The sequence below is a fragment of the Lactuca sativa genome, chromosome 2 (genome assembly GCF_002870075.4).
Source record: "Lactuca sativa cultivar Salinas chromosome 2, Lsat_Salinas_v11, whole genome shotgun sequence".
NCBI lineage: Eukaryota > Viridiplantae > Streptophyta > Magnoliopsida > Asterales > Asteraceae > Lactuca > Lactuca sativa.
In genome coordinates this window covers 179,525,463-179,532,227 of record NC_056624.2, presented here as the reverse complement: position 1 = coordinate 179,532,227, position 6,765 = coordinate 179,525,463, and the positions used below count along the sequence as shown (strand labels likewise).

Below are 6,765 nucleotides of genomic sequence, written 5' to 3'. Positions count from 1 at the left end.
GAAAATTCAAAATGAAATTAAACTCTATTTTCTGAAAATAATTTCTTAGAAAATGAAAACAGTTTTCCACAATCAAACATTGTAGAAAATTGGTTTTCATTTTTCAAAAAAAATGTTTTCAAAAAATAGAGTTGAGTTTTCATTTTCAGGTTTCAATGAAAATTAGGAAACACATTTGGTTGGAATCGATGAAGTTTTCATTTTCCATTATACAAATTTAGAAAACTGTAAAAATCATTTTTCTAATTTACATATAATTTGGAAAAATGAAAATTTTCATTTTCTTTGGAAAACCGAACAAACCAAACGCATTTTTAAAATTTTCGTTTTTTTTAAAAAAATGTAACACCCTAAGTTCAGAAGTGCAAGTTCAGGGTGCTTGGTGTAATTAAGGAGGATAGACTCGGCGAGTCGAGTCGCGATTTTGGTCACGAGTTTAGTGACCAACTCGGCGTTGGCGGCTGGACTCGGCGAGTCGATGCTGGAATGAGAAACCCTATTTTCAGGGTTTGCACCCTATATAAGGAACCTTATGTTTTCCCCTCAGCCTCTTTGCTGCTCACTTGAGATCCATAAAATCCTAATTCGTGAGGAGACCCCATTGTTGAGTGAATTAAAGCTTGGAGGAGTATATTTGGAGCTTGAAGCTTGAAGGGTGGAGGCTTGTATCAGGAAGCTTGGGGAGATCAGAAATCTACAGTTGGTTGGGCTCATTTCAGGGGTAAGGAACCATTTCCTTAAGTTATTTCTTCATGGATTTAGGTATGGTGGTTTGATATGAGATCCAATTCGAGATAGAAGCTTGGATATGAGGATGTTACTTCAGATCTAAGCTTGTGATGGTCCTATATGTCATAAAGTTCCTGTATAAGAGTTGTAGGTGAAGTTCTTTTGTCCCAAACCTTAGCCCAAGAGTGTATTATGCTTAGATCTCTTTGGATTCACGTAAAGTTTGCCACTTTACGTGATGGATGGGTTGTAGGGGAGTGGATCTAGGTTTGGAGCCCCTGCATGGCTTGGAAAGCCACTGTATGAATTAAGAACTAGAGGTACTCAGCGAGTCACGTGGGTGAACTCGGCGAGTTGGATGAAGATAGACAGGAACTCGACAAGTTGGAAGAACAACTCGGCGAGTATGTTGAATGTTGCCTTGGACTCGGCGAGTCTGGTCGTGAAGTCTTAACCTTTTTGGTTGAGCTGTGAATCAGTGAGTCGAGGGACGACTCGGTGAGTTGAGCGATAAATGACTCAGAGGTTGTTGGACTCGGCGAGTCTTGGGGCGACTCGGCGAGTTGAGTCATGGATTGGGAGTTTCTGAGTATAGGGACTCGACAAGTCAGCGGGCTGACACAGCGAGTAGAGTCAGCCAGGAGGGTTGACTTTAACTGAGGACTTTGACTCTGACCAAGAGTTGACCAGTTGACCTCCGGGGGTATTTTGGTAAATATTGGTACTTATTGAGTTCAGTCTTTTGGTATTGATCAGTGGTGGAACTCGTGTCGGAGGTTGGAGCAGTGTGATCTTATCTTTTCAGTCAGCAGTTGCGAGGTGGGTTATCCTCACTATATCAACAAGGTCTAAGGCACCAAGGCCGGCCTTTTATCGGATAGGAATCCGGATAGTTGTTTGTTATGTTATTGCTTTGTTATGTTTCCATCCTGGTAGTTAGGATGGTATATGTTAGAGACCTGGTTAGGGTCGGAATCATGGTTTATAGGATGATGCTATGATAGTGACCGGTTAGGTTGGAATCTTGGTAGGGATGTGCTATATATGTGATCTGCTAGATCGGTTGATTAGTGATGAATTGTTATATGATTATATGTTTATGTGCACATGGTTGGTTGACGGGGGTTAGGTTGAGGCGGGTCCTGCTTTGTGCTGTAGGCCAACATACCCACGGCGGACCGGATATTCCGAAGGCCCAGCGAGCGGTCCGGATAGGTTGTAGGCCCCACGAGGGTGGACCAGACGTGCCGAGGCTCGAGGGGTGGACCAGGCCGACTGAAGGCCCGGTGCGGGCGGACCAGTCATATTGTAGACTCAGAGAGTGGACCAGGTGGGTTGAAGACCCGGTGCGGGCGGACCAACCACACTGCAGACTCGATGTATATGACTAGACTCGGAGGGTGGACCAGATGGACTATAGGCCCGTTGCGGCGGACCAGTCACATAGTAGACCCGAAGTGCATGGATGTTCTGTTCTGTTATGATATGATATGTTATGTGTATGGTATATGTGGTTGGTATTTTGGGGGTATCTCACTAAGCTTTCGGGCTTACAGTTGTGGTTTAATGTTTCAGGTACTTCAGGGGACCGTGGCAAGGCAAAGACGTGATCGTATCGCTCCTCATGTTTCGGTTTTATGATTTGGTTCTGGGAATACTCTGATAATAAATGTATTGAAAACCTTTTTGTAATAACTTGAGGATGTTGGGTTGTTTTTGAAATGTTTAAATTGGTTGGAATTTTAGAGCGTTACAAAAAAATTCTGGAAACTAGAAAAAATTTCACAACCAAACACACCCTAAGTGCTTTCTTTTCCTATTGCCTGATTAAACATGGAGTCTGTCCTAATCAATATGGAGGGGGGTAGCGTTGGCCTTACCTAAGCCAAGTAGAGCCAAATGGCCTTTAGTTTCCCCATCGAACCTTAAAGACGGCCGCATGACTCAAATCCAAAGTACTTATGCATCTAGAAGACAATAATATGTATCTACTTACGTCCAAATAAACAATACCTAAACCTGACAAAGAGGGATGCACCGTTATTATACATGCACATTTCTTCATGTTTTCTACATTATTTTTATATTTTGTAGTTATTCATGAATGTTAAATATAAAAATGTTTGGCTTTGACTCCTTTTGAAGCAAATAAAACATGAATTTCATCTTTTTCCAACAATCTTATTGTGTTTTGTGAGATTAAACTCCAAAAATATGAACTCCCAGCAGTATGCAACATTCCAGAAAGATGTATGTTCAACATGAAATTTTTTGCACACTAGAATAGTTGCATTATGCTCAGAGTTGCCTACGTCCAACATGAAAGTGCACCACCATACATTAGAAAGGTTGCATAAAGTCTAGAACATAACACCTAATTAAATATCTATGAAATATAAAATTAAAAGACTTTATAACAAAAGAAATCTACTTAAAGCACTAATATTTTCTAAGATATTAAAATTTGTGCTTTTATAAAACTGTTTTAACTCTATTTTGTATTTTACTAAAATACTTGGTTTTAAATTACTTGATCGTTTTGTACTTTTCCATGATTACTTGGGATCCTATCCTAAATGGAATTAGACAAAATTAGACGATCTGTCATTGGCCTTCAGCATAAATGACATGGTAAGGAGTATTACGGAGGAACAAAAGATATTCGAATCATAATTTGACTTTCTTATGTTTATTGCACAACTATGTACAACTACTATCTTTTCCTTATTTATCCTCCTTTACTTTCTCCTTTCATGTTGTACACTTTTGGGTTTTAGTATACTACAACATCATATAGTACACATACAACCCTAAATACCTTGGATATATGTTTTCTCTATTATACATGCAAATATAAAGTTTCCAAGATATTACCCTATATTAGCATACAAATATCATATACTTGGGTAATAAAATAGATAGAATTAGGGATGAGCAGCGGAAGCGGGTACCTGCTTTCAGAACCGGAACCGCCTCGGAACTGCCGGTTCCGGGACCGGAACTGCTTTAGGCGGTTCCGGTTCCGGTTCCTAAAATTTAGGAACTGCCTTAAGTGGTTCCGGTTCCAATTCTCATTTTTACGAAACCTATACCCGATGGATACCCGCCGGTTCCGGTTCCAATGCCGAGTACCCGGAACCGGTACCGACGGGTACCTGCATTTTTCTAAAAAAATATTAAATTTTTATATTTTGGTTTGCTTTTAAAAAATACAAGGTTATACTAATTACGTTACTTAGACCTAATTCGTTTTAGGGTTTTAGATTTTCATTCTTAAAAAAGCGTCGCCTTCTTCTCGTCACTCTCCTCTCTCCCCTCTCAAACCAGTCATCGTCCAGGACTTGAAACTCACTCGTCTCCTTCGTCTCTCTGTCTCTCACATTACCAGTTTGCCCCAAATAGGAAAATACCACATCGATTAAAGAAGGGTAGAAGACGACAGTGGACCACGTCGATTGATTCGCTGGAGTAGACCATCGTGAGTACCACGTCGCTCCGATCATCCCTACTTAGGTTCTCCCTCGTCTCTCACATCGCTTGATTCCATCATTCAATCTCTATGATCTTGGTGGCCCGCTCAGGCCATCTCTCTGACTCCCAATAATTTCCACTAAATCAGGTAATTTCTAGCAGAATCGTTATTTTGCCCTTTTCATTGTGAATATCGCTAACTATGGTTGATCTTACATAGTTGCCAAGAGGCGTATTGCTCTTCTTTAATCGCCAATTTCATCAAGTTACTTGTGCTTAAGGTTATCTTCGCAAACCAGGTATTGACCCTAAATCTTTCTTGCTCAAGTTTCTTCTTTACTCAATTTAATTCAATATTTTTTTTTGGGTTCAGAGCATAGCCAATGCTCCATGGGTTGCTTGAATTTATTTAGGGTTTCAGGTCCTGATATTAGCTTATGTTTTACCTTGACTTAAATCTATAATTGGCTATCTGCTAGGGCTATGCGACATTGATTTGTGTGTGTGTGTGTTTAATCAAATGTGCTTCAGATTTGGTTCATCTGTTTGTTGGCATAACAAATCAGACCACTGAACTCTTTATTAATGTCATCCGCTTTTATTTACACTGATGTTGGTTGTGGTTTGTTTCATTTTGTTCCTTGTTAGCTAGCATAACGAATTTGGTGAGGAGACGAATTTGATGTAACTAGCACTTCTAGGAGCTGGTAAACAACCTCATGTACAAATATTTTAGTTCCAATGCATCATTTCTATCTTCATAATTTCTATATTCCCACATAAAAAAAAACTAAAAGCTTTGAGAAGGTTGAACCTGTCACTGCTTTCTATTAAAATGAAAGATAATCACTTGTGAAACTTGTCTGAATCTCTTGCATTTCTATATCTGTTACATAAAAAAACAAACAGAAAAAATGAAAGATAATCACTTGTGTTGTCATGGTTGCTGCTGCAAGCATTCAGGTTCTGGAATACTACTATGCTTTAATATTCTCTATGATTCATAATTTCTTTTTTGCATATTAATGGTTCTTCTTTTATTGATGCAGCTCAAGGAGATGGAAGAAGTTACAATCTCTGAACAACCAATTGGGAAGAAAAAAGTGTTCCCTAATTTTTTATTCTTAATGAGGATTATTTATTTTGTAACACTATTGTTTGTAATTTGTCAAGGCTATGTTGTTTTTGCTGTGTTGTTTTTTCCTGTTGCTGTTTTATGTTTATTGTTTGTAATTTTTCATTTTTTGTCATCTATACTTGTTAAATTTCTCTTGATGGGAAATATTTTCTACGATGTTTTTTATTGTGTGAAGTGTTTATAAATGTTAATATCCATGTCATTTACTCTATAATTTATAAATGAAAAAATTTATATTTAAGAAGTCAGGTACCCGGAACCGGTTCCGACGGTTCCAGGAGCAGTTCCAATTTTTTAGGAACCGGTGTAGGCGGTTCCGGTTCCAATTCCAAAAACTTAAGAACTGCCGGTTCCGGGGCGGTTCCGGTTCCAGCAAAAATAGGCAGGTACCCGGTTATGCTCATCCCTAGATAGAATACATACATTTTTGATGTAACTTGTCTTCTTGAAGCTTGAGTGCCTAGTGCCCCAAGTGTGACACCTCAAATGGTTCACACAACACCACGGACACTTGAAATAACCTTGAGAATAAGGATACTTTGGTTCTCTCTAGTGAAATCGGCATTGCCCTTTTGTGTACACACACTAGTGCCAATTTCAACAACCTAGGACATATTTATATAGTGTGGAGATTAGCCCAACCTAAATGAACTTGGCCCATCACACATATATATCTACGAGTCCATATTTAATTAGTTTTTTCGATCACTTAATTAATTATAAATTAATTCTTGATCAATACTAATTAAATAATATGATTATATATTTATATATTAGAACTTATAATGTATTAATATAAATCACTAGTATCCTTTTTTTCCTCATCTTGTCTATCCAATTGTCCCGATGCAATGCAACCCAAATGGACCATGCCGGGTCGGGTCAAGTACATACCAAATATAGTTATGGACTTAGACATTAATCCAATAGTCTCCCACTTGGATAAGTCTAAAACTATTATTGAGTATGACTTCAAAACCTGATTAGCAATCGTAGCTCTCAAAAGCTTCTGCCGAACTCTGACGTGTTAACGGAACTCTAATCTTGTCAATGACTTGTCCATTAGATAAGGGATCATATATTCCTCCATTCTAGATATCATATGGACTGAGACATGGATTATAATCATTCTCTCTGCCCATTTGTTGTTTCCCGATTTTTGATTTATGATGACTGACTGATTGAACAAATCAAATCAGTCCTGGCTTGGCCAAGCACTCACATGTATCATCATTAAATCATCGAGGGGCCCACATATATCGCTTTTATCCCGAAGGTAAAAGGAATGGATAAACTTCGACTCATATGGTTTGTTCTACTACTTGTTGAATCATACACAAAGGCACGTTTTATAACATCAAGTTACAAATGCGGTTTCGTGCAATAAATGTACAACCAACTCATAGTAACAACTCATATCTCTAGGT

General features: G+C 38.5%; 1 long non-coding RNA gene across 1 annotated transcript; it reads left to right on the top strand.

The window, feature by feature from the left end:
- The first annotated feature begins 4,024 nt into the window (after positions 1–4,024).
- On the top strand, positions 4,025–5,482 carry LOC122196769 (uncharacterized). The gene is made up of 3 exons (XR_008230020.1): positions 4,025–4,348; positions 4,421–4,499; positions 4,849–5,482. It is a non-coding gene; the product is annotated as an uncharacterized LOC122196769 (long non-coding RNA).
- The last annotated feature ends 1,283 nt before the right edge of the window (positions 5,483–6,765 follow it).